Source organism: Pelophylax lessonae (assembly GCF_965119305.1).
Source record: "Pelophylax lessonae genome assembly, chromosome: 4".
NCBI lineage: Eukaryota > Metazoa > Chordata > Amphibia > Anura > Ranidae > Pelophylax > Pelophylax lessonae.
In genome coordinates, this window is record NC_138771.1 from 295,334,119 (window position 1) to 295,360,931 (window position 26,813).

At 44.4% G+C, this 26,813-nt stretch overlaps 1 protein-coding gene across 1 annotated transcript in view; it reads right to left on the reverse strand.

The window, feature by feature from the left end:
• Nucleotides 1-26,813, reverse strand: part of LOC309552619 (dynein axonemal heavy chain 3-like) — a 1,537,563-nt gene that overhangs the window by 892,279 nt on the left and 618,471 nt on the right. The window lies entirely within an intron of this gene.

Below are 26,813 nucleotides of genomic sequence, written 5' to 3' on the forward strand. Positions count from 1 at the left end.
TTGGCATATAGTTTAACATCGACATTTAACAAAGAAATGGGACGATAACTAGAACATAAAGAGGGGTCTTTACCCTCTTTCGGGATTAATGTAACATATGCATGCAAAGTCTCCGGGCGCAAAGAAGAGTCTACCAGAATAGAATTAGCATAGGAGGCCAAGTGAGGGAGCAAGGTTTCGGTGTATTGTTTATAGTAAAAGGCCGAGAGGCCATCAGGGCCCGGGGCCTTCCCCATTGGGGTAGAGATTAAAGCAGTTCAGAGTTCTTCCACCGAAATTTCGTCCTCCAGAGAATTAACTTTCTCTGGTGGGATAGAAGGGAGATTGGCACTAGCAAGATATTCTGACATCAATGATCTACGCTTTTCTGGATCCGAGATAGCTTTCGGAACAGAATAGAGATTTAAATAGAATTTGTGAAATTCGGCCGCGATGGAGGTGGAGTCGTGCGCCAAAGAGTCATCATGTCGCTTGATTTTAGGAATATAAGAGGCTACTTTTTGTTGTTGCAAGGACCGTGCCAGGTGTCGGCCAGGTTTATCACCGCATTCGTATATCCTTTGGGACACCTTGCGGTATATGGCCTTGTTTTGTGCATGAAATAGGGCCTTAAGCTCCTCCCGTTTTTTAGTCAGTAACTGTAAGGTAGAGATAGCAAGGGAGGCCTTATGAGAGCGTTCGAGAACCTGTATTTCAGCAACAAGAGTTCTTTGAGATGATACGCGCTCTTTCTTCTTCCTTGCTCCTAATTCTATTAGTTTACCTCTAATATAGGCCTTATGGGCCTCCCAGCGAACAGCAGTATTGACCTCCGGCAAGGAATTGTCCACAAAAAAATTATCTAGTTCTTTACCTATATTTTGTTTGTCCAGGGGGCTCAGAATTAGGGAATCATTTAACTTCCATGTGGATTTTTTATAAAGGAGAGAAGGAATCTTCAAGGTCAAACAAATAGGGGAATAATCCGAAATAGAAGATGAAGCAATAGTGACAGAGTCAACTAGTTCGAGGTGGAAGTGGTCCACCAAGAAATAGTCAAGTCTTGAATGAGAGTTATGTGTTTTGGAAAAATACGAGTAATCCCTATCTGAAGGGTGGAAGACACGCCAAGCATCTATTAATTGAAATTCATGCAATTGTGTACGCAAATAGTTTAACCGTTTATATGAGATATAAGACTTACCCGAGGAGGTATCCAGCAAGGGGTCCATAGTGACGTTGAAATCGCCTGCCACCACTGATATTCCGTCAGCAAATTCATGGAACCTGCGCAGGGTGGTCGTTAAGTAAGACACTTAAACTTGATTAGGAGCATAAACATTTGCAAAAGAAACAACAGTGCCGCCCAGGGTGCCCTTCAGGAACAAATAACGCCCAAATTTATCAGCTACCATTTGTATGAGTTTAAAGGGTGAGCCTTTACGGAACCCTATGGCGACTCCCTTGGAGTTACGAATATCCGAAAGGCTATAGTACCAAGTAGGGTACGTGGGGGTGGTCAATTTAAGATTTGAGGTGTGAGTGATATGGGTCTCCTGCAGGAACACTACTTCTCCTTTTAGCGCATTCAGTTCCCTATATAGACAATGCCGTTTAGCTGGAGTATGAAGCCCCCTTACATTATAGGATAGATATCTCACCTTCGACATTGAGATCTAAACCGGATATATACTAATATCCACACATAGACTGGTGTACACCAAGGGGGGGGGGGGGAAGTAACAATAGGAGAGAGAGGAGAAAAAAAAAAAGGGAATAGAAGGAAAAAGGTTGTTGCCATCGCGACAGTATGTTGGTGAGGAACACTCACCAAAGAGCGGAAAAACGGCGATCCCTCAGCCGCCGTCCCACCTGGAGACCCGCTACCTGGTGGGAAACGCAGGTGAGGAAAAGCCGAGCTCCGCTCAAAAATTGGGGAGGGATGAGCAGCGAGAGGGGGGTCAAGGCAGAACCAATCAGAGATAAAAACCCTGAAAAATCCGGGGCCCCTCCGCGGGACTTCGCCAGGTGGCTGAAAAATTTATCAAATTATCACTTTTTCTCTCTCTGTATCTTCAAAATAGCCCAAAAAAAAAAAAAAACGCTATAGTTGACCTCTGTTCGTCTAAACCGAAACATAAGGGGCCAAAAAATGATGACCATAGGGCCTTAAAGGACCAGTCCAACCTATCAGTCAGTCAATCAGTTCCAATAAAACAGGTAAACATTGGTAAATCAAGCCCTTTTAGATGAGAGGGTGAGGACGCACGTTCCCTGAGCTCCTGAGCTCCTCCGTGAGAACCGCCAGGTGTTCGCATTGTCTGCCGGCTAATTGACTGCTAATTGCTGCCTGACTAACTAACATGCACAGCAGAGAGCAAGCCGAGGATATTGCCGGACTATCAAGCAGGACCAAACGGAGCTACACTGCACCCGAGGTACCGCCACACAAGTAGGAGCTGCAGGGGCTGCACTGAGCAGAGGTACCGCCGTACAGAGCGGGGCTATACTGAGCCGAGGTACGGCCGCTCCGCACCACTCCGCACCGCACCGTACCGAGCAAAGACTGCAAAGACCGCACTGCACTGAGCCGAATATCGTCCGGATTACCGGACTATCGGTCTATTAAGCCGCGCTGTGCTGCTCTATACCGAGTCGCTAAGCCACCAGAGCGGAGGAGCGGAGGAATGCCGGGCAGATCTCCCGACTAGACCTCTACTCTTCTGCCCCTGGACTGCCTGAGTGGCGCTGAGCCGAGTCAATGGAGTGGAGCTGTATCAAGCTGGAGAGCTGCCAAATCTGTTAAAATCCTAAGCCACCAGCCGATTGTACAGCGTGCTCAGTGGGTCAGCGAGCACAGTATCAAAGCAGTGACAAAGCAGGGACTAAGCGGTGACTGAGACTTTATTTAAGAACTGCCAGGTAGCTTGCCTGCTCACTTTGCCTGCTAGCCTGCCTGTTAGTTGCTGTGCATCGCTGTGCATCGCAGCAACCGAGGAGGGATAGCGCTGAAGCAGCAAGTCGCTGAACCGCTAAACTAAGCTGAACCGAATCCCGTCGCCAAGCCACTAAGCCACTAAGCCGCAGAATTGTATTGAGAACTGCCGTACGGATTGATCGCTGACCTGCGAATTTGCTAGCAGCTGTGCCGCTGAGCCATTGAGATTTTTGGGTTTGGGGTTCTTTGTGTCCCCTGACCTTGCACATTTACCTTAGAGCAATCCGGGCGGCTTGTGCATCAGAGCCACAGGGCCTGTTGGGTGTGGATCTGGTTGTTGTGCCGCCTGTCAGCTATGGGGAGAAGGACTTTGAGAACAACACAACCCCAAAAGAAGCCGACCACTGGCTCTATAAAAAAGTACCTGGCAGTGGAGACCGAGGAGCTGCTGGAAGCAGGGGGTTCGGACCATATGCCGGGTGCCCGCTCCGGCCCTCCCCATAGCCCGTCAGCTTCCCATAGATCTCCAGCCTCCTCTTGGTGCTCGGATGGGACGGATGTCTCCCCGAGCCGATCTACAGTAGCTGCGCTTGTAAGCGGCCTGCCCACAAAGGCGGATTTAGCCTCTATGTTGAGGGGTTTGGAAAAATCAATTAAAAAAGAGGTATCCTCAGTCCGAGCGGACCTGAATCAGGTATTAACCCGGGTTGAGGAGTCCGAGCATAGATTAGATTCACATGCTGTTGCAATCCAAGAACTCCAAGCTATCTCCAAACGTCAAGCATTAGCACATAGGATGGCCCTGTATAAAATTGAGGACCAGGAAAATCGGAGCAGGCGTAATAATATCCGAATCCGAGGTCTGCCTGAAGCCATCAAGGACCCAGATCTGCTCCCGACGATAAGTGGGGTTTTCAACAAGCTGCTTGGCCTTCCTGTTGACAAGTTAATGAGGATTGATAGAGCCCATAGGGCCTTTCGCCCCCGCAGCCTGCAGACAGAGACCCCAAGAGATATCATATGCAGGATTCATCACTACCCTGAGAAGGAGCGTATAATGCTTAGAGCTCGGGAAGTCCAAAACCTGGACTTTGATGGGGCACCTTTGTCGCTTTATCCTGACTTGGCTAGGGAGACCTTGGAGCGCCACAGGGTATTAAAGCCCCTCACAGAAAAGCTGAGAGCGATCGCCATAACATACCGATGGGGTTTCCCTTCCTGTCTAATCACATCTAGAGAAGGACGCACTGCAACTTTGCGATTCACCAAAGATCTGGAGGGCTTTTGCATGGCGCTTAATATACCAATACCTGACCTTCCGGGCTGGCAAGATGAAGCCTTCCTGGCTCCAGCCTCATCTGTAGATGGTGCCTGGCAGAAGACGTCTAAATCGCAGAAACCACGGAAATCTCCCTCTGACAAGCCTACTTGATTATAACTTGAATATTGGCAAGCTTTCCTGGATCCAACCCCATCTGTAGAGGCTATCTGGCAGAAGACGCCTAAACCACAGAAACCACGGAAATCTCCCTCTGACAAATCCACTTGAATACGACTTGAATATTAGCAATTACAATATTGCACTATTTTTTTATTTTTTTTTATTTAGGATGCTTCTATTAATTTGATATTAGCTCATATATTTCATCTTCTAAACCAGTTTTTATATTCTTGAGTATAAACCAAAGAAAAATGTTTGTTTTTCCTAGCCATTTGTAGGGATGAGCTGACAGTTCAGTCTGAACTGAACTTTATCTGTTCTAGCATTTGGCCAAACTTTCAAAGTTTTGAAAATTAGTATAGAAAAAAGTGCGCTGGATAAAAAATAAAGTAGAGCTCCAACCTTAGAACCAATTGGGATAATAATAGTGAAATAGAAAAGCAGGTGCGCTAAACTCATATAGGTCAACCACTAACGCAAACTCAAAATTATTAGATAAAACTAATAAGGGGTGCCACAGTGAATACTGAATAGTATAACTGGTGTGCCTCAACAGACCAAATATAAATCAACAGTGAATAATACATAAAATCACACTTTGATATAAATGACAACAAAAATATAAATATAAATTCAAGTAAGGTGCAAACAAATCCAAACAAAGTCCGTGATATGATGTGATATACAGTGACTCCTCTACTAAGGTGCAGGTGATCCCACCACCATGTCTGGATTGGCTCCTTACCAGAGAATGGAAATGTAAGGGCGTATAGGTAATAGAATCCAGATGAAGGAGATTACCCAAGTGAGGATAACAGCTGAAAAACACCACTCAGAAGGGAGGATAAGCCGCTTACCAGATGATTATTGGGTAAAGCTGTTCACAAACTCTCCTGATGATGAATAGCCTCCTTCCTGGGTAGCCTAGGTCTGGATGTATCCACTTTGGTGCCTTTCAATGTCTCATGGTGTTTCATAAAATAAAGACCAAACAATAGTGCAGTACCTTCCAACCATTTAATAATAGACAATAAGGTTGCACTTACATAAAACATCTTTGGTAAAACATCGGGACTGGACCGAAGAGAGGTAACCGCGGCCGCGATGAGCTGACAGTTCAGTCTGAACTGAACTTTATCTGTTCTAGCATTTGGTCAAACTTTCAAAGTTTTACCCGTTCTACTCCCTATTTGGAAGGACGTCATTGTATACAGAAGCAGTTTTCCTACTGCTACCATACATAGCAGCTTCCCACTGTCAATGGTTCTGGCATCCACTGCATCCTTAGCAACCTCCACTGACCACTGACACATTGCTTACAGGGCCAGGAATCCCCAGCCACGTAAGCAAAGGGGTGGCAATAGCAATGGCATTACTGTCACAAGTTAGCCTATAGTTTTGTCTGTATATTCTTACCTCCTTTTTGCGGTGCTTCTGTTTTGCCTCCCTTCACATTTGGTGTTTGGGCTTCTCTGTTTCCTATGGGCATTGCCTGCTCCACTGTGGGTTATATCCTGTTCCTGTCAATTACTTCCTGGGTCACCTCCCTGTTTGCTTCCCTATATATACACATGCTCAGTGCACTGTTCCTTGCTTGAGCAACTTTGCTGTTCTCTGAGCTTCCATCCGTGTATCCCTTGGCTATTGTATCTGATCTCCTGTGTACCGACCCGGCTTTGTTTCTCCATCCACGTTTGTCTGCTGCCTGTCCTGACCTCGGCTTGTCTCTTGGATCTCCTTATTGTCTCCTGTTTACCCTGCACACGCCAGCGGTCTCCACATTCTCAGCTGGGCCTACCTGGGGGCCGCGACCTGGTTACAGTCTGCTGCAAGTCCATCCCCACCATCAGAGCCCCTGGTGAAGAAGCAGGCTGGGGCTTAGACTCCGCACCCTGGGGAATCCTGAGCTGGGGATCTATAAGTGCTCACTACCACAGACCCGTTGACAATTACTACCCGAAAATGGTCACTGGCCATATTTGAGCAATGATGTCACTACTATTATCCCTTCCCTTTTATAGCTGATGACAGGTCAGGAAGTTATCATTCAGCGAGCAGTACTGTTGAGATCAGGGTCACGTGAACTCAGGTCTATCATGATTTTAATTGCGGCCAGTCGGCTGATATCATGGTTGACAAGAAACTTACAATGAGGGACTTTTTAGGGATCTTTATTTTTTTTAATAAAGGACTTGTCAATTGTCTGGATATCTTTTTTTTATATATATTGACAACCCTTGGCCTATTATCCCAGAAAATGTGCATTTTTGATTTGGCAGGTTTCATTCCCTTTGATTTTAATAGGATTTGGGGTTGCCATCCTAACTTCTTTGAAGTATGAAAAACCCTGTTTCAACCTAACCCAGGGCAGTTCAGATCACCCCTAATAATCTGTGACCAAATGCCCATATTCATCTTTCCTTGGAACTACATGTTCGGTCTTATTTTTACCATTGATTTTCAGGTATTTGTATAATTTGTGGAGGAGCTTTCTTACTTGCTGCATAAATACATTTTTATATAGTCTATTTTAGCTGCCCTGATTGCTCTCTTGTAATACTTAAGCTGTTCATTCCGTTTTTTTTTTTTTAAGGACATTTTTTTTCTCCTTAAATTGCTTTTTAAGAGTCAGATTGAGCCACATAGGTTTTACTTTTGTTTTCTTTTATTCGTGACTCAATAGAATGCACCCATAAATCCCATAGTTTTCAAAACTTAAACACTCTTAAACATAAACACTCCTAAAACTGCTTTTCTGTGCCCTTTGTTGAGAATATTTAAAACTAATTGGTCTCATTTATTATCACACAATAAGAAGTTTAACTTTTTAAAGTTCATTTTTTTTTTAAATTTAGAGTTCTCGTAGTACCCACATGCTTTTTTTTTTACTGTAAATTACTTCAAATATAATCACAGCATGATCCCTGTTGCCAATGTTGGCCATAATGTGTGCAACTGCAATGATCTCTGTATTATTTTAACTTAATAACTGCAACAGAGCAATTTTTGATAAATAGGGTTGCTCCTATTTGATCCACGAGGTTCTACTGCAATATTACCAGCACATCAAACTAAGTATGCAATATCATTTGTTCAGTCAGTATCCGGCTAATTAGCTCCGCTCCTATCACACCTATATGTGTATAAATACATATATGTGAGTGTATATATACCCCTATACAGAAGTTCAGATGTTATGCCTGCCTCCAAAGACGCCCAAAAAATGCCCAAAAAAACGCCTGCAACAAAAACGCCCAGGTGTGTTGTTGCAGGCTTTTTTTTTGGGCATTTTTTTTAGGCGTCTTTGGAGGCAGGTATAACATCTGAACTTCTGTATAGGGTTATATATACACACACACATATATGTATTTATACACATACACACATATAGGTGTGTAGGTGTGATAGGAGTGGAGCCCTATGCCTGCAAATAATTTCATTAGCGCAGGCATAGGGTTCTACTACTTTCACACCTATATGTGTGTATGTGTATATATACATACATGTGTGTGTATATATACCCCAACACAGAAGTTCAGATGTCATGCCTGCCTCCAAAGACATCCACAAAAAAGCCCAATAAACGCCTGAAACAAAAACGGCCAGGTGTGAAAATAGCGGAGCCATATGCCTGCTCTACTGCAATTCTAATACAAACGATCTTTTTTTTCTGGTTCTGGACATGCTACAGAGCTGAAACACTTTTGAACACTTTTGAACATGAGGTACACTTTTTAGACCCCCCAGACACTAAATCCAAAGAAATCTAATTTTTTTTTTCAATAATTTGTTCAATAATTGGCTCTCTATAAAAAACGACAATTTTTAGGAACTTTTTTTGTGTGATTAATAGTCCCTGGGGCATGACCCAGAACCCTAGGCACTTTTTAGGGGCATTTATTGGGTTTTAGGGCTTCAAAATGGTGTTTTTTGATTACCGAAGTTAGGGTCCCATTGATTTCAATGTGGTTCTGAAATCCGGGCCGAACTTTCGGGAAGTTCGGGTGTTCTGGTCGAACCGAACTTTTCAAAAGTTTGATCATCCCTACTCAATAGCAATATACAGGTTACCTATATTAAGTCCTATATCAAACTTGTTACCTAAAGAGGAGTTCCAGCCTGTAAAAAAAAATAAAAAATAAAAGTCAGCAACTACAAATACTGTAGCTGCTGACTCTTAATAAAAGGACACTTACCTGTCCAGGGATCCCATGATGATGGCACCCAAGCCAATCCATCCATCCCCTTTTAGTGCAGGCACCAGCATCTTCACTAAGGTAAACAGGAATGGCCTGTTTCCTACTGCCCATGCGCGAGCCGTGCTGCGATTTCTGAATGAACCCACTGTCTCTTGGGACCTGTGTGTCTTACAGAAGGCAGTGGGGGAAGGAGGAGGGGCCAGACATTTTGTAGATCACCACACAATTGAGGTGAGCTTACACGCAAGTGGGAGCAGGTACTGGGTTTTCTCTGCCCCCCTTTGAAAAGATAGTGGCACCTTGCCCATTCTGGGGAAAGTGACATCTTTTTTGTAAAGGCCCCCCTTTTACTGAAGCAGTTATACCAATTATATCAGTGCTTTCTTCTCACTCCGGCCTCCATCACAGAAGATGACAATACTCAATGCTTTTGAGTATATGACCTCCTCCTTCGTGGAAGTTCTCAGTTCTAGCAGCCAATTGCTAGACCTAAGCATATATGACTGAGGGAATTACTTAATTTCTCCTCTTAGTATCTGACACTAGCAGATTTTAGTGCTGGCAGCAATGGAGGCAGGAATTGTGAGAAAGTGTTGGTAAAGTAAATATAACTGGGGCACAGGGGCCTTTGACAAAGACACATGCATGGGCAAGGTAACATTGTATCTTTATGAGTTTATTTGGTAAGCATAAAGTGGTAATAAATTCTTAAAAAAAGAAAATTCCAGGCCCCCTGGTTAGTGCCATAAGGTGCTAGTATGTACCATATACTAGCACATTATGACAGACTTACCTTTTAAATGGAGCCCTCCAGCAGTGTGCTGTCACCACTGCAGGCACTTCAATCTTCACCCCATCTTCCCTCTGGGTTTGCAGTCTCCAGGCCATTAGAATGGCCCAGCAATGTACGTGTGTGTATGTATGTACACAAGAGTCATGATCAAGGCACAGTGTGCCCTGAATGTAGAGTGCATTGAACATGTGAGGTGACCTAATTGACTTGAGCCGATGTGAATACCTCTTAAATGGGGCATCGTTAGTAGATCTTTGTACCTACTGGTAAGCCTTATTCTAAACTTACCTGTAGGTATAAGTTGTTTTTTTTTTATGTTAAGTTTTCTACCACTTTAATAACTTATCAGGATATCATTATAATATACAGTATTTGTTTCATATTTAGAAAAACGGTTGTGCCTCTCCATTTTATCAACATAAGCCATTTTACTATCATTCTAGTCAAGGTATTGAGAAAAGTATGGAACCAATTTTTAGCAAACATAAAAGGGATAGATTTTGCAATGTCCTAAAGCAAGTATGAGTTGTATCTTGACAACTGTTTTGGTGGTGCAGTACACACATTTCCTCTTCTCCCTTATGTTATATTATCAACTGTTACAGCAGACAAGCAAGTATGATTGCTTACAGTCAGTTAAGAGAGCCAATCAAAAGTATTTTTAAAAGTGCAAAGAATGGATAATGAACAAGTAAATATCTTTCCAAAGAAAATCTGGAAGTCAAAATAAGTCAGAAGCTGAGCGAAAGAAAATACATTTTGTTTCTGTTTAAAAAGTATTACTAATTTACAAATGACTTAGCATACAAAAATATATACAACATATTTGAAAGGCTTCTGTTCAAAGTTAATACAAAATTCATACAAAATAAAGACAAACATACACAGGTTATTTAGCTTTTCCCGTGAATGTAACACAACTTACAATTGTTACATTATCTTTTGTAATAACACCAGAAATAATTTCAGTATTGGCTCTTGTTATTAATAACACTTCTCATTTTTAACTTTAACTTCTTTTGCTCGGCTTCTCTAAGGAGGGCCTAAGTGGATAGGGATGATGCATATCAATGGAGATTAAAATATGAACGTGTACTAAATAATTAGTGAGACTTTTAATTATTTTGCTAGCAAGCCTGCGGCAGCGATAATTTAGCAGGAAGCAAACACATCCTTTAACACTTAACATTTATTTTCCATACAGCTTGTAACAAGAGTTTTGTAACAAAGAAGGCAAATGTGACTGGAATACCACCTAGACTGGAAAGAACACATTTCATTCCCTTTATTAATTTGTCACTTAAATCTAGTAGAATGCGAAGTACAAAAATATATCTATTTTTTTATACAGGCATAGTCAGTTTTGAGTTGGATTGTTTGGTTGGTTAAATGCCTTATGTCACTTACTGTGAGTGTAGACTGACAGAATATGGTCATAAGGGAATATGGAAAATTCAGTAGTTGTCATCCTGCCACTTTCAAATAAGTATGTAGTGGAACAAAAGACCCTCAAGAAATAAAAAGTGAATGTGTCTGGTAAACATAGCTTGCCTGTCTAAGGTTCTGTCCGTTTTTGATTCACTCTCACTTTTAATTTAGGAAAACAGGAGCATTTAGTGTAATGGATCTTAAAAAGTACAACAAAGCAAGTAAGACTCACAGCTGTAAAGTTGGTTTAAATCACAGCAAATTGCAATAGCTTCCTATTTTTTTTTTTACAATGTAATATAATACAAAATGATAAATATTCATTCATTTATTTTTTTTATTTAGCATTTAAAGAAGTTAGTCTTTAAAGAGGAAATTGGGCAAGAACCACTAAATTCAAAGTTGTTCATTTCTAACATGCCTACACATCATGTACACTGAACCAAATTCTAAACGCAACACCTTTGTTTTTGCGCCCATTTTTAATGAGCTGAACTCAAAGATCTAAGACTTTTTCTATAAACACAAAGGCATATTTCTCTCAAATATTGTTCACAAATCGATCAAAATCTGTGTTAGTGAGCACTTCTCCTTTGCTGAAATAATCCATCCACCTCACAGGTGTGGCATATCAAGATTCTGATTAGACAGCATGATTATTGCACAGGTGTGCCTCAGGCTGGCCACAATAAAAGGCCACTCTAAAATTTGCAGTTTGTGCGCATGCGCGCGGTGCCGGGACAGGACATGCACTGACCGTGCTCCGCACAACCCGCCAGCTTCAGAGCTTATAACTGGCATATACAGCGGAGGTGACCATCCAGAAAAGGGACCACATTGCAGGTGAAGGGAGGATGAATCGGAGGACCACGGGAGCGGCGAAAAATAAGCCTTCCACCCCAGCACAAGCCTCCTGCAAGCCGCGCTAGTCTCCCTCACACAGTACACAGCAGACCAAGATGGCCGCGACCCGTGTTTCGGCTGCACGAGGCGGCCCGCCCCCAGCTCCATTACCACCAGCCTCTCCGACCCTGGGACTAGCTACCTCATCTCCGCATGGTGTGGGACACCCATCGCCGGCAGCATCACAAGTGGAGGAGGTAAGGGATCCCTTCTCCTCACAATCACAGGGTGTCGGCTCTCAATCCCTGCAGGCTGCATCCCCCCACTTCTCCCCTTACCAGCCCTCGCTTGATGGAGACATGGACGGGCCTCTTCTCCTGCATCATCCTTGGACAGACAAATGGTGGACATTGCAGAACTTGCTTTGAGCCAAGCCAGCTCCACAGCTTTCCCCCCTCACCCACAGGCCACCTATTCAGGTGATTCCGTCCTCATTGCCAGGTTTTCGGCCCTGCTACAACAGGAAATTTCCCAAGGCCTGTGCCACCATCACTGCTGGTCTAAAGGGGGACTTTCAGGAGATTGGAGGGCGGCTTGACACCATTGAATCCAAAATGGATGGCACTGTGCAAAGAGTCAACCAAAACCACAAGCTGATAGTCTCCCTGCAAGATCAACTCGACCATGCTCAGTCAAAAATTGAAGATCTAGAAAATAGATCTCGCAGATAGAATTTCAGGATTAGGGGGCTCCCCGAGTCGGTAACTGACCTGGAACCTGCTATCCATACACTCATGACTGATCTTATCCCGGATATTTCACCGCATCACCTGGATCGCTTTCACCGGGCCCTAACGGCACCACGTTCTGACGGCTTGCCTAGGGACATCATCGTGAAGCCCCATTTCTACAGAATTAAGGAGAAGGTCATGGTGGCAGCTCGCTTTCACAATGATGTCACCCTGCTTGACCATCCTATTCAACTGTTTGCGGATATATCCCAGGCAACTATACAAAAGAGGCGTTCTTTCAAACCATTGCTGACCCATTTGATTAATCGTCAAATCAAGTTTTGATGCCCATTTAAGCTGTCCTTCACATTCAAAGGAAAATCCCACTCCTTCGCTAGCTTTCATGAAGGGGAAGATGTCCTGCTGGGTCTGGGCATAATATCCAGAGATGCCCCCCCGGCCAGATCCCCACGGGGACCCCCGGTGGAAGCCTCCAGGCCGCTGTTGCCCTGTGGTCGCAATCCTCTAAGAGGGGTAACGCCAAGGCACACGCCCCGCCATGAATAGTGGACTATCTATGTTCCTGGTCTGGTTCCTGTTTCCTGGAAACCCCTGGTCCCTGAGTACTCTGTGACCTAGGATTTGTGTGCTGGATTGGCGGACAGTTACACGCCTTTTATTGCGAGCCATATGGTTCTGGTTCCTGTTTGTTTGTTCCTATGCAATGGACCTGGACTATGCTTTTGGAGGGGGCGAACAGTTGATCCTGACTACCATGACTGTCTCTTGCTGCAGACCCCTACTGGGAGCTCTGGTTCCCTGATTGCTGTCAATGGTCCTTGATTGCTATTATACAGTTATGTTCACAAGTGTTGAGGGATGGCTCCCTCCCACCCCTCGATGTTTTTGCTCCACTGAAGCTATCTGTTTTTTATCATTTTTTTCCTTCTTCGGTCAGCCTGACCCCTTGTCGTCGGCCGGGAGAAGGAGGCTACCCGGAGACTTGTTGGTCTTATGATTGGCCTAGTTCGGGTCCTGGGGGGGCGGTTACCTGTTGTCCCTATTACTATTATTGTTATGTAGTCTTTTAGCTTGAATTGAAGCACATCAGGTTGTTTCTGCATGCCACTTTATGCGACCTTGCTCACGTCTACGTGCGGTGGGCAACCTCGCGCAATTCTATGGGGTGCTGGACCCCACAACCAGCCCAAACTATGTATTGCACATATATTAAGGGCGGATTCCCTGTACCCCTCCCCCCCTCTCCCCTTGTGGGTGCTGGGGGGAGGGCCGGGGATCTTTTCTTTTCCTTTGTTGTTTTTCTTTTTTACTTGTTTTCTGACCTTTGTCTTCTCTTCCCTTTCCTAATAGCGGTGTGTCGGCATCCGGGTCCCCGGTACCGGGGAGACGGGGGGATCGATCCTTCTGAGATACAGGCAAGCACAACTTACCGAGCCACGATGACACGTCCCCCCACAAGTAATTTTATAATCCTTACGCACAATGTACAGGGCCTTAACACTACTGTTAAGAGAGCGAAAGCCTTTTAATTCTATCATAAACAGGGTATAGATGTCCTCTTACAGGAGACTCATTTCACTCATAAATCCACACCTAAAAGCCTCAGCACCAAATTTCCCACCTGTTATATGTCCAATAGTACTGACAAGAAAAAGGGGGTAGCGATTTGCATAGCTAAGAGGGTACCATTTACACCTAGGGGAGTAATTAGAGAGAAGGAGGGGCGCTACGTTATGGTACACGGTAAAATAAATGAACACGAAGTTACTTTCGTTTCCTACTATGCCCCCAATGTAGGCCAGCTGCCCTTTTTTTAAGATATGCTGAAAGTGGTAATGCCACAGGCAACGGGCCATGTTGTGTTTGGGGGCGACAGAAATGTCCCCTTGTAACGTTCATGCGTTTTTGTTAGTGGATGGATTTACAGCTGCAGAATTATTACACTCAGTAGCCTTGTAGAGAATCTGTTGAACAAACATATCCAACTCTCAGGACTTCATCACCGTGTACAGCCTGTTATATACCATATATATTAATAGATGTTTAATGGAGGGATAGAATATATGAGGATGTATAGATGAGAGACAGGCTATTGTATGGTGAGCACTAGAAGTAGTATTAGGAGAGTTGCAGGTGATGGTAAAGCAGATAGGTTCTGATGTCAAGTATAGTGCAGATGGTAAGAGGACACAGATGGAGTATACTTAGACAGAGTAACCTAGTGCAAGGATAGTTGAAGGTAGTCCCAAGAGCTAACAGTCTATGCAGATGATAGTGAATAGATAGATACAGATAGTCTTGGTAATTGTAGTAGATGACAGTAGAAGATTGGTTAGTAAGAATCCCCTGCGGGGTACTTATCACTTAGATAGGGTTAGTAGTAACAGTGTCCATTGGAGAAGGGTGATCCCGTAGCGAGATACGGATCACCAGCGAGGTTTCCGGCTTCAGTTTCAGCAAGGGAGAAAGTCAGCAGCTCCGACTTCACAGGAGGAGGTGCGGTGAACATGTGGTGAAGGTGAAAACAGCATGCCAGGGGTGATCGGGTGGCGAGACACAGGATCCGAAAACAGGTTCAGGTAGTGAGATACAGGAACGTGTAGAACTGGTATGCTGACTTCAGAGAGTGGGACGCTCCAACCATGGCGGTTGAACGAGCGATGAGTGAAAGCAAACCGGCGATTGAAATAGCCGCTCATAGCGGCGCTCGGCAATGATGTCATCCGGTCTTAAAGGTATATGCGTCTCTTGTTATACAAGATGGGATGCAATTAGCAGAGGAGAAATATGGAGACAAGGGTACCAGAGGTACCAGAACATTACAGTACCCCCCCCTTAAGGCCGGCTCCGGAAGGCCTCTAGAACTGGTTTTTCCGGATATTTCGAGTGGAAATTGCGAATCAGTCTAGGGGCATGTATATCGGAGGTATCCAGCCAGGTGTCATCTTGGGGCCCATAGTTCTTCCATCGTACAAGATACTGGAGTCTTCTTCTATTGAAACGGGAATCCAAAATTTCTTTTATCTCAAATTCTTCTCCACCTTCCACTTGTACAGGAGGTGGAGGTGAGATAGTAGGCCTTATTCCTTGGTTAGGAACATGGGGCTTCAGTAGAGACACATGGAAGACAGGATGTATCTTGAGGTCTACTGGCAATGTGAGTTGTACTGCAGCTTTTCCAATAAGCTTCTCTATTGGAAAAGGTCCCAGAAATAGAGGTCCAAGTTTTTTACTAGGAATTTTTAGTCTCAGATTTTTTGTAGAAAGCCAAACAAGATCCCCAATGGCATATTGGGGAGAGGGTTTCCTACGGAGGTCGTAGTACTTTTTTTGTTGGCTATGAGCATGGGATATGGTATTGTTGAGTAATCCCAGAGAATCCTTTATCTGGGCAAGATAATCAGATGCCACTGGATTACTTGATGGCAAGATACGTGGAGGAAGGAGTGTGGGATGAAACCCATAATTCAGGTAAAACGGACTTTGCTTAGTAGTGCTATGAGTAGCATTGTTATAGGCGAATTCCGCCAGCGGGAGGAGATCTGCCCAATCGTCTTGTAGATACGAAGTATAGCAACGCAGATACTGTTCAATGCACTGGTTAACTCTCTCTGTCTGTCCGTTGGTCTGAGGGTGGTAGGGAGAAGTAAGGTTACGCTCTATTCGCAGTATCTGACATAGAGCTAGCCAAAACTTTGAGATGAATTGTGAACCACGGTCAGACAGCAGTGTTTTTGGAATACCATGTAACTTAAAGACATGTTTCACAAGTAATTCCGCTGTTTGTTTGGATGAAGGTAGTTTTCGGATAGGAGTGAAATGTGCCATCTTGGTCAGATGGTCCACTGACACCAAGATGGTGTTGAATCCTTTGGAAGGTGGTAGTTCCACTATGAAGTCTAAGGATACCACTTCCCACGGAACCTGGGGTATCGGTAAACTACAAAGTAACCCCGATGGTTTTGTGTTGTCAATTTTAGACCTTGCACAGATATCACAAGATGAAACAAACTTTTTTACGGTTGTCTTCATGTCTGGCCACCAAAATTGCCTAGTGAGTAGATTGAGAGTTTTAGTCATACCCATATGTCCTGCCATAGGTACATCATGCGACAATTCTAAGATCTTGGTTCGCATAGTAGGGGGTATGTATAATTTATCGTTGTAGTAGAGGAAGCCTTCTGCGTCAGTAGTTAGTTGTGGTGGAGGTGAGTCCAATCCTATGCTGTGCAAAATCTCCTCCTTCAGGGAGCGAACGACTCCGATAATACGTTCAAGTGGTATTATAGGAACTGAGGGAACCTCAGTACAATCTTTCTCGGCTAGTCGTGAGAGTGCATCCACTTTTTTATTTTTGTCTGCGGGCGTGTAAGTCACTAAAAAATTTAATCTCAGAAAGAATAACGACCACCGTACCTGCCGGTGGGAAAGAGTTCTATTAGTTTGAAAGTATTGAAGGTTTTTGTGATCAGTATATATCAGAATTGGCAATTGAGTGCCCTCTAGTAGATGTCGCCAATTCTCTAACGCCAGTTTTATGGCTAATAACTCCTTCTCACCTACTGGGTAGTTCACCTCGGGGCTACTTAATGACTTTGAGAAGAAAGCAACTGGGTGAAGAGGTGAGGTGTTTGTTGGTCGTTGTGAGAGAACTGCTCCTACTGCCATATTAGACGCATCTACCTCCAAGATGTATTGAAGGGATGGGTCTGGATGGCATAGTATGGGGGCAGTAGTAAAGCTTGATTTCAGCAGAGAGAAAGCTCCACTTGCTTCTTTTGACCAATTAAATGGTTTCTTCGTGCTTGTAAGTTGTGTGAGAGGTTTCACAATCGCAGAGAAGTTCTTAATGAATTTCCTATAGTAATTAGAGAATCCTAGGAACCTTTGTAATGCTTTGCGAGTGGTTGGCACAGGCCAATCCAGAATGCAGGATATTTTGCTCATGTCCATTTTGATTCCACTTTTAGATATAATATATCCTAGGAATAGTACTTCCTCTTTATGAAACAAACATTTCTTTGATTTAACATATAAGTTATGTGCAAGTAGTCTTGACAACACAAGTCTCACATGTTTAAGTGCTCAGGTAAGGAATGAGAATAGATAAGTATTTCGTCCAAATATACTACCACACAAACATCAAGCAAGTCTCGGAATATCTCATTTATAAACCGTTGGAAGGCTGCGGGAGCATTACATAGCCCAAATGGCATTACAAGGTACTCAAACAGTCCGTATCTGGTTCTGAATGCCGTCTTACATTCATCCCCTTTACGGATTCGAATTAAATTGTATGCCCCTTTTAGGTCCAATTTTGAAAAGAAAGAAGCCCCACGCACCTGTTCGATAAGTTCAGGAATAAGAGGTAAAGGATAACGATCCTTTATTGTGATGGCATTTAATTGTCTGAAATCAATGATAGACCTAAGGCTAGAGTCCTTATTGCGGACGAAGAAGAGCCCAGCAGCAGTGGAGGAAGTAGAAGGTCGGATGAATCCTTTTGCCAAGTTCTCATCCAGATACTCCTTAAGATGAGAGAGTTCATCCTGTGAGAGAGGATAAACATGTCCGAAAGGCAACTTGCTATTAGGGAGTAGATCGATACAACAATCATAGTCCCTATGGGGAGGTAGCATTTGAGCGTTTTTCTCAAGGAAAACCTCCGATAAATCCTGATAACACTTGGGAATAATGTCATCCGGCAGTACAGACAGGATCCTATCATGTGTGGGGAGGTTACACGTCGTCTCACAATAGTGAGAAGAGAAGGCTAACGTTCTTGTTTTCCAATCGATGATTGGTTGATGTATGTGTAACCAGGGAAGTCCCAAAATGATTGGAAAATGTGGTGAAGTTAATACATCAAAGGTGGTGGTCTCCACATGAGACTCGTCAGCAGTTACAAGGAGTGCCTGTGTCTGACTGGTGATAGGACCAGAGGATAAAGGGGTACCGTTAATAAAACTAACGGAGACAGGTTTGGATTTTGAAACAATAGGTATTTTATTAAGGGAGACAAAACAAATGTCAATCTAGTTTCCACAAGATCCGGTGTCAATCATAGCCTTGGTGGTTATCCGAGTTTGGTCCCACTGCAATGTTAATTGAACAAAAAGATAAGGATTAGAAAAGGAAGTTGTGAGTCCCCCTAGCAAGACATTTGAACACTCACCCTCTTTCCTGCGGACAAGAGGACAGCCGTTTACCAAATGATTCGGGGATGCGCAGTACATGCAAAGATGTTCGGTTTTCCTCCTGGCACGTTCAGAAAGGGTCAGAGGTGGGCGTATCATTCCTACTTCCATAGGAGTAGGGTCATCAGGCAACATCCGAGAAGGACTGGAAAATGGTGAGCCCATCTTCTCAGCCTTTCTTTCTCGTAGTCGTCTGTCAATATTGATACTGGTCTGTATCAGTCCCTCTAGAGTGCCAGGTAAATCCGCTCGGGCGAGCTCGTCTTTAACGGCCTCAGATAGGCCGAGTCTAAACTGCGTTCGCAAAGATGTGTCGTTCCACCCTGAATCAGGGGACCATCTTTTAAAATTCGCCACGAAATCTTCAACAGGTCTCCTTCCTTGTTTTAAGGCCCGTAATTGGGTATCAGCGGTACTCTGCTTGTTGGGGTCTTCATATAAACTAGCAAGTTGTGCTAGAAATAAGGGATAAGAATTAAGGAGTGGATCATCCTTTTCAAAGAGAGCATCTGCCCAGGCCTGGGGTTCACCCGTTAAATAGGAGATGATGGTACAAACCTTAATTTGGTCAGTGGTGTAAGTTAGAGGTTTTAACAAAAAAAACAATCGACATGCGTTTTTAAATTCACGGAATTTGCTCCGATCACCAGAAAACACTATAGGAGGGTTTATCTTAGGCTCACGGGGCTGAGCAGCAGGAGGCTGTGTGAGACGGCCAAGCTGCTGTCTCAAGGTCTGATTTTCATTTTGTACCTCTGTAAGCGCAAGGATCAATGCATCTACTTGCTGTTTTAATTGTAGTACATGAGTGGATAATTCTGCTGAATCCATATTTTTTTTTAAAGGCTCGTTCAATCTGTAACGTTCATGCGTTTTTGTTAGTGGATGGATTTACAGCTGCAGAATTATTACACTCAGTAGCCTTGTAGAGAGTCTGTTGAACAAACATATCCAACTCTCAGGACTTCATCACCGTGTACAGCCTGTTATATATCATATATATTAATAGATGTTTAATGGAGGGATAGAATATATGAGGATGTATAGATGAGAGACAGGCTATTGTATGGTGAGTACTAGAAGTAGTATTAGGAGAGTTGCAGGTGATGGTAAAGCAGATAGGTTCTGATGTCAAGTATAGTGCAGATGGTAAGAGGACACAGATGGAGTATACTTAGACAGAGTAACCTAGTGCAAGGATAGTTGAAGGTAGTCCCAAGAGCTAACAGTCTATGCAGATGATAGTGAATAGATAGATACAGATAGTCTTGGTAATTGTAGTAGATGACAGTAGGAGATTGGTTAGTAAGAATCCCCTGCGGGGTACTTATCACTTAGATAGGGTTAGTAGTAACAGTGTCCATTGGAGAAGGGTTATCCCGTAGCGAGATACGGATCACCAGCGAGGTTTCCGGCTTCAGTTTCAGCAAGGGAGAATGTCAGCAGCTCCGACTTCACAGGAGGAGGTGCGGTGAACATGTGGTGAAGGTGAAAACAGCATGCCAGGGGGGATCGGGTGGCGAGACACAGGATCCGAAAACAGGTTCAGGTAGCGAGATACAGGAACGTGTAAAACTGGTATGCTGACTTCAGAGAGTGGGACGCTCCAACCATGGCGGTTGAACGAGCGATGAGTGAAAGCAAACCGGCGATTGAAATAGCCGCTCATAGCGGCGCTCGGCAATGATGTCATCCGGTCTTAAAGGTATATGCGTCTCTTGTTATACAAGATGGGACGCAATTAGCAGAGGAGAAATATGGAGACAAGGGTACCAGAGGTACCAGAACATTACACCCCTTGGATCAAGTAATGGATAGGTCTAACTCCTTACGCGCATCTCTGAAACATGCTCTGCGGCAAGGCGTTCGGTTGGCTCGTTTACTGCACTCCACTGGCCTGGTGGATGTGTGGAGGAATGACCATCCTACGATGCAAGACTTTACTCACTACTCCCATGCTCATAAAACCTATGCCCACGTAGACCACCTTTTCGCCTTGTCGGCCCCCCTCCCATTTGTGCCGAATGCTCAGATAGTTCCCACCCCGTAGTTTGAGGACTCTCCAGTGGTAATGACCGTCTCTGACTTGTGGACCAAACCCAAACCGTCCTCCTGGAGACTTAATGCTTCACTGCTTAATGATCCCTTCATTTTCAAGGAAGTGTCTGACTGTTTGCATCCCTGACGATAGTATGGGCGGCGCATAAAGCGACGATCAGGGGCAAACTCATCCAAATTGCCTCTCGGAAAAAAGAGAACGTGACGGGGAGATATTGCGACAGAAGGCGGAATTGCGTGACCTTTTGAGGGAACAGAAGAGGGCTCCGGAGGTGGACATTAGACATAAAATTGATGCTGCATGAGTGGCCCTTAATTTTAGCCTGACCACCAGGGCTGAGAAGTCCCTCCGCTGGTCGGGAAACCGCTACTATACCTTGGGCGACAAACCACACACTCTACTGGCCCGTAGGCTGACCCCGAGACCTTATTCACCGGCGCTCCCAAAATTAAGACTCCGGACTGGTCTTCGGACGCAAAACCCCCAATTGGTAATTAACAAATTTTACCATTTTAACTCCAAACTCTACTCCCAGCCGCAACCACTCCGACGATCCCTATTTGATGATTTTTTTTTTAGATATTCCCTTAACTCGGCTCTCCTCCCCACATGTGGATATAATGGAAAAAGAGTTCTCGGACTCTGAGGTACTGGCCACTATTTGTCCCGACAAGTTCTCTGGGCACTTCTATAAAAAATTTAATGAGATCCTCGCCACCCATCTTTGCTCTTACTTCAATTCTATTAGGAAAGGTGTATCAATCCCAAAATATGAAATCAATGCGTTTACACATGTTATACCTAAACCGGGAAAAGACCACAGGGATTGTCTTAATTATAGACCAATCTCACTTATCAACGTAGACCTCAAGATTATGGTGAAAGTGCTGTCGACTAGGTTAAATTCCTTCTTGGCAGACTATATACACCCAGATCAAACTGGTTTTGTCCCCGGTAGGCAAGCGCCTGACCAAACTAGGCACGCAATCAATATTATGTCGGCCCTCAAATCTAATTGGGATGACATGGGACATAGGAGGGCATGTTATTGTCCTTGGACTTACACAAGGCGTTCGATTCCCTGTCCTGGGAATACCTATTGCAGACTCAGGAGCGTTTTGGCTTCGGACGCAATTTTCTCACCCTTATTCATACGTTGTATGATGACCCTATTGCAAGGCTGTCTATAAAGGGCTATGGATCTGACTTCCTGTCTATTCATAGGGGCATGCGTCAGGGGTGCCCCTTGTCCCCTCTCCTATTTATTTTAGCCTTGGAGCCGCTGGCCATCAAGATTCGCCACAACCCAAATATTCGGGGCATACCATGTGGAGGTATGGAACACAAGTTTGCCCTTTTTGCGGACAATATCTTAATGTACATTTAGACTCCATTGATATCTATCCCTAATTTGCTCAGGGATCTGGAGGCGTTCACATCTATCTCTGGTCTTAGGGTTAACCCCTCCAAGTCCCAGGCTCTAAATATGACACTAGACGAGAGCACGCTGTCTGCTCTCAAAGCCAATTTTGCTTTCACCTGGCAGGAACAGTTGCTACCGTATCTTGGGATACACCTCACGACTTCCATCGCTACTCTCTACACACGCAATTATCCATCTTTGTATAAAAAGTTGCGGGAGGACCTTGCTCGTTGGATGGCTAATCCCCCGTCGTGGTTCGGTATGTTGAATTCGGTCAAAATGAATGTATTGCCTAGACTGTTATATTTGTTTCGCACTTTACCTGTAATGCTCAATATGTCTGATCTTCAGGGGGCGATTGTCCGATTTGTGTGGGGAGACGAGAGGCCCAGGGTGAACCGACATACTCTCTTTACCCCGAAGCTAAGAGGGGGACTGGGGGTCCCGGATCTGGGAAAATATTATTATGCGGCTCAACTCGCCCATTTAGTCCGCTTTCACCCCCGAGATCCTCACCCCATTTGGATGCAATTGGAATCGGCCCATTTACAGGCCCCGATACACCATGTGATGTGGTTACGGGCCAGGGACAGACCGGGAATACTCTGTCCTACCTTGTCCCTTTCCCTGGGTATATGGGACAGGCTGTCGAAAAGACATCATTTTAAGTCCCCCCATACAGCATTAGCGCCCTTACTGGGCAACCCCTTGTTCCCCCCGGGCCTCTGTCCCTCAGTATTTGAGTGGTGGACGAATAAGGGATTTCTCCGGTTGGCTGATCTGTGCGATCACCGGGGATTGCTTACTAGAACCCAGCTGCAGGAGAAATATTCCTTCCCAGACAGGAAATACTATCGCTATACCCAAGTTTCTCATTTTGTGGCCTCCCTTAAGCGTAAGAGCGACATCACTACCTCCACGCCAATGGAGTACCTATGCCGTACGTTGGATAAGCAAAAAAGCTACATATCCACGATTTATTACATACTGCATGACGATGATACCAAACTTCCATATATGCTCCACTGGGAGGAGGACCTGAATGAGAACTTGGATCGCACGGATTGGAATTCCATAGCGCAATATAACTCTAAATCCATACTCAATACTTCCTTAATAGAGGCTAACTACAAGGTGTTCCTCCGATGGTACATGGTCCCGGTCAGGTTGGCAGCGGCGGTTCGCACTGCGTCCCCCAGCTGTTTCCGGGGCTGCTGAAAGGCGGGCACCGTCGTCCACATCTGGTGGACTTGCCCAAAAGTTAGACGATTTTGGATTCGCACCTACAATTTTATCTATTCCTTGACGCAAGTTAATTTAGTAAAAACTCCCCAACAAGCCCTTTTGGGTAGACAGATCGAGGGGGTATCTAAACATACTAAACGCCTTATAGCTTTTATATTCACAGCTGCTAAGATTGCAATCGCTCGTTCATGGCGCACTCCTGTAATACCGCTTGAGCTGCTCAAAGCCAAACTGACCTGGATCATGATAAATAAACGAATGGTAGCGCTACTTAATGATAAGATGCGTTTGTTTGACAAGACCTGGGACCCTTGGCTCAGATATCTGGCTGGCCCCCTTTGAGGGGGGAGTGCCGCTGTCCCCTCGGACAATATGATCTGCAAATGCCCCCGATTGGGGGGAATGGACCTGGATGCCGACCCCTTTCTTCCCGCCGCTACTGTTTTCTTCTCCTACTTCTTCCTTGCTACTGTTTCTAATATTCCGTGACACCTGGATTCTTTCTTTCTTTTCCTTTTCTTTTCTTTTCCCTCCTTCTCTCTCTCTCTCTCTTTATTTTATTTTCATTTTATAACTTTCACTTCTTTCAGTGCACTGACAGATGGCAAATGCCTCCCTAAGTTCAGTGTGCAATGGTGGGGTTGGGGGCCGCCTCCCTCCTGGGGAGCAGTGTGTTCCCGTAGGGGCGCCGGGGGCGGGGCCCGGACCAACCGACCTCCCGTATGGCTGATTGGAGGCTCTATTTCTACATTGACTTGAGTCACTATTCTACAGTTTACATTATTTACCTTGTTTTTTCTTTTTTACTGTGATATTTATATCTATATTTTTCTAATTCATGTTCTTAGGCTGCCAAGCTATTTTCTTCCATGTATGACTGAGCCCTATGGGCACACTTTGCACTGTTGTAAGTTTTGTTTATTTTTTCATGAAACCTTAATAAAAATATTGGAAATTAAAATGTTTTTAATTTAAACTGTTTAAAATAAACAGTTTTACTCTATTGGTGGGGAGGGAGGGGGGGGGGATCCAGGAGGTCCAAAAACTAGTCAGTATCTTGTGTGACCACCATTTGCCTCACGCAGTGCAACATATCTCCTTTGCATAAAATTGATCAGGTTGGTGATTGTAGCCTGTGGAATGTTGGTCCATTCCACTTCAATGGCTGTGCAAAGTTGCTGGATATTGTCAGGGCCTGGAACACGCTGTCGTATATGCTACCCCAAATATACCCACTGGGTGACCTGTCCGGTTAGTATGCTGTCCATGCAAGAACTGGGATGTTTTCAGCTTCTAGGAATTGTATACAGATCCTTGCAAGATGGGGCCGTGCATTATCATGCTACAACATGAGGTGATGGTCATGGATGAATGGCACAATAATGGGCATCAGGATCTTGTCACGATATCCCTGTGCATTCAAAATGCCATCAATAAAATGCACCTGTGTTCATTGTCCATAACATATGCCTGCCCATACCATAACCCCACAGCCACCATGGGCCACTCTATTCACAACGTTGACATCAGCAAACCGCTCACCCACACCACGCTGTCTGCCATCTGCCCTGTACAGTGAAAACCGGGATTCATCCGTGAAGAGAACACCTCTCCAAAGTGCCAGACGCCAAAGAATGTGAGCATTTGCCCACAAGTCAGTTACGACGACGAACTGCAGTCAGGTCGAGACCCCGATGAGGATGACGAGCATGCAGATGAGCTTCCCTGAGATGGTTTCTGACAGTTTGTGCAGAAATTCTTTGGTTATGCAAACCGATTGTTGCAGCAGCTGTTGGGTGGCTGGTCTCAGATGATCTTTGAGGTGTAAATGCTGGATGTGAAGGTCCTGGGCTGGTGTGGTTACACATGGTCTGCGGTTGTGAGGCCAGTTGGATGTACTGCCAAATTCTCTAAAAACACCTTTGGAGACGACTTATGGTAGAGAAATGAACATTCAATTTACTAGCAAACAGCTCTGGTGGACATTCCTGCAGTCAGCATGCCAATTGCATGCTCCCTCAAAACTTGTGACATCTCTGGCATTGTGCTGTGTGATAAAACTGCACATTTTGGAGTGGCCTTTTATTGTGGCCAGCCTAAGGCACATCTGTGCAATAGTCATGCTGTCTAATCAGCATCTTGATATTCCCCACCTGTAAGGTGGATGGATTATCTCAGCAAAGGAGAAGCGCTCACTAACACAGATTTAGACAGATTTGTGAACAATATTTGAGAGAAATAGGCCTTTTGTGTACATAGAAAAAGTCTTAGATCTTTGAGTTCAGCTCATGAAAAATGGGGGCAAAAACAAAAGTGTTGCGTTTAGAATTTTGTTTAGTGTATATGAAAAAGCAAAATCTTAAAATGAATGCAAATTTATGTATGGGTTAATCCAGGAACCAAGGCAGAGCAAAAAAAACTAAAGCTGGGATCTATACTTTGAAATTCAGCTGGTTCAGCAGGAACCAAACAAATTTTGATCCATGTGCAGCCCTCTCTGTTTAACAGACTATTCTGGTGTGATTGTTCCTGAGAGAGATGATGGAGAGTGACCATTGAAGAACTATCATATTATTCTGGAGGATATTCCTGGACATGTTATGATGGACTCGATGACCTTTATTCATTCACCAGTCGCTGGCTTGTTGGTGAGTGAGCAGTTTATATCTAGTGGTGGTCTGTGCTGAACCATCTGAAGAACCATATAAAAGAAAGATCTTGGAATGTATGGACATGGTGCTGGAGACTTGCCACATTTATTCTTTCACAGAGACTATTTGTATTTGTTTATGTTAAACTCCATCATTTAGGATTGTTAAATAATGATTGAAGGTGAAAAGTGAATAATCAGCGCAAACCAAAATAAGTAAATAAATCAGATTTAATGTTTGAAGGTGTCACTCATGCCTTCAAAGGGGCTGCTTCACTGTTTTTATTTTTTCATTCATCCACTTTTTTCTGGATTATTTAAGGAAAGGAGTCTTTGTTATTTGTACACTTGTCAGTATTTGTGCTAGTCTTTAAATCTATCCTCTTGTCCTTATGATTTCTTTACAGATTGAGATTAGGCCTGCTCTTCCTGACACTATTTTTCATCCTCTTCTCAGGGCCTCTGATAAGAGGGTACCACCAGTCCTCCTGCATGGGGCCAGACCCTTTCAGTACAACAGGGGGTAATAGGCAGCAGGGGGAAGAGGATGGAGACAAACAGTATGATTCGTGCAGCGGGTGGGGAAATTACTGGAACCAATCACCCTGCAGCTACTGCAAGCAGGAGGGAGGAAGAGGAGGAGAAGCTGGATCTCAGTTGCTGAAGGGGGGTCGGTTCCAGTAATTTCACCCGCCTGCCGAACTGTTCACACTCTCTGTATACTGTATATCCTTTTCCCCCGTTTGCCTGGAACCCCTGTTGTGTGTCCCTTGCTGTGTAGTCACCCCCCCGCAGTGCTGCTAGCTTCACTCCTTTCCCCCTCAACGGCTGCCAGGTAGACTGTACGGGGCCTTGTGATTTCTAAC